We start from the raw sequence: 2,733 nt of genomic DNA on the forward strand, positions 1-2,733 counted from the left end.
AAGTGCTAGTGGTGTTTTTTATGTTAGTGGGGTGGTAAAACAAGGAAGTGTCATAGAGGTTGTAAAAAACGATAGATAAAAAACTGACCACCGTTTTTTATTACCTGTGGTCACTTGTTAAAAAAGTTAAAAAATGGGTAACACAATTTGGCAACCAATAAAAAAAGGATATGGTCAGTAAAGTGTAAAAAAGGGTTGAAATATAATTTTATTTCCTAAATATACATTTTTATTTAATTTTAATTATTAAAAACAATTATTTATTTTCCCTTAATAATTATACGTAGCCTATATTATCCCACTTATTAAAGATTAAAATTAAAAGTAATTCAAATATAAATTTATTTAGAATGTTCGTTTTTTTATCATTCAATTTTATTTTATTTTAATATGTTATTTACTGTGTCATTTCCCCTCTGTAATCATTTATACTTCCCCTTTATTCGTTGCCATTAATCACTCCATTTCTCCTTTGAAAACCACTCAGTTGTTCTCACTCAACTCATTTCAACTCCTCGCCAATATATATAACATCAATTTCACGTACCCATTACTTCCCTTTTCAGTTTTTTGTTAAACGGAAATACTCATCATTGCGTTTTGTATGAAAGAGTAAGAGAGCAGTACTCTTCCACACACACACTTTTGTAAGTGGCACTCTTTCGTGTGGCCACCAAAAAAAGGGGATGAATAGTCAACGGCAAACAATGAAAGGGAGCCTCTCTGTGTTGCCTTGCTCATTGTTGTTGTTGTTTTTGTATGAACGGACCCACATTCAAAGAACACAAGAGACACTGCTTGCTTATATATGTGTGATTGTATGTAAAAGACCCATCATTATGTGTTTTATATATAAAACTCATGAAGAGCATCCACAACGTAAAATTTCAACGAAACGAGTGTGCGCCCTTTTCACGAACGAAAGCAACAGCAGCAAACTCGTCGAAACGAATTTGAACTGCTTAAGGCGGCAAATGAATGAATGCATGAATGGGGGATAACTGTTGAGAGCACGTAACAACAACAACACCACAAAGACGATGACGAAAAAGAAGAAGAGCTATCTGCTGGACTCCAATGTAGTTGTAGTGTGCGTGTGATATTTACATACAAATATACATTTAAACGTACACTGAGATAAAAAAGAAACGGAAGTTCAAGCATGGGCCATTCGTTTTGTTGTTGTTAAATGATAACATAAGGAATGACAAAGAAAACAATTCACCACTCTCACTCACTTGGAGCAAACAGTAAGAAAAGGGGAACTTTGATGGTTTGTGATGGATGTTTGGTTGTCGTTTGATGTATTAAAAGGGAAGACATGAATTCGAATGATTTCTTGTTGTGGAAGTGAGTGAATTATTTCTGTTAAAGAGCCCGAGTCTAAGAAAAGGGGAAATGTTGTTGAGTTTTTTTAATTGGTTGTTTCAAAAGGGGAAATTAAAGGAATTAGGTATTAGGAGGAGTGTAAATAATTTGAAAAATAAAAAAGGCCTATAATAATTACCTAATAATAAAATATAATAAATAATAAAAAATAAAAAAGCCTTTGGAATTAATGAACTATTGAAAAATAAAAACAATGGAAATATACATTAATTTAATTAATTTAAAAAAACCAAAAACGACCGATAATAATTAACTTAGTATAAAAAGGTCTCCTTGGCAAATAAATGATTGAAAAGTATTTTTAAATGGTTTTTATTATAGATTTTAAAAATGGTATGAATAAAATTTATGTATAAAGATCTATATTTAAATAAAGTAAGAAAGAATTGAAATATAGAGTTAAAAATGAAAAAGTGGAGTATATTAAATTAATTTTGGAAAAAGAATTTGAAGAAAATTTATTTTTTTTATTGAAGAATTGCATTTTTTAAATTGAAATAGACTTTTTGTGAAAAACTCAATATTTTGAATTTGAAACCCATGCTGGGGGAGTTGCCAAAGGAGAGGGCCAATATTGTTTATATTGAATTTGACCTAAGTCTTATGTAAATATTACAACGTGCCAGATTTCGACTATATCGACTACTTTCTTCAATTTACATGAAATATTTTTTTCTTTGAAAATGATGGAATTTTCTGAAGGTTTTACCAGATATCCCATATTTCCATTGGATCTATGGTTGATAGAACAATTAAGATATTCGAAATTTGAAGGTAATCTCTGACTTGTTTCGAATGTAATGAGACTTATAATTATTCAAAAATTTGACCCGTTGGTGGGGAGGTACCACAAGGAATGAACGGATATATACCATCTTCACACTAGATCTTGTGCTAGTAGAAATATTGGGATGTGTGAAACGTAGAAAAACTCAGATGCTTATTCCGCATTTTAGGAGTATTTTGGTTACTTAAAATTTTGAATCCTTTTGGGGGAAGTACCAGAAGGAATGGTTTGATATATTCCAACTTTACATCAGATCTTGCGTTATAAAAAATATTGGGTTATGTGAAATTTGAAGATAATCGGTTGTCTATTTTGCTTTTTACGAGAGTAACAATTATTGAGAAAATTTGACCCGTTGTGTGGGAGGTACCAGAAGGGGTGGACGGATACCAACCAACTTTACACCATATCTTGTGTTGGTAAAAATATAGGGATATGTGAAGTTTAATTCAGAGTAGTCTCAACATTTACGTTGATTACATATCAGAGAAATTCACATATTTTCTCTTAGAAACTACAGTATAAAGAAGAGAAAATTCTCTCTGATACCGAAACTG

The sequence above is a fragment of the Musca domestica genome, unplaced genomic scaffold (assembly GCF_030504385.1).
Source record: "Musca domestica strain aabys unplaced genomic scaffold, Musca_domestica.polishedcontigs.V.1.1 50, whole genome shotgun sequence".
Lineage (NCBI taxonomy): Eukaryota > Metazoa > Arthropoda > Insecta > Diptera > Muscidae > Musca > Musca domestica.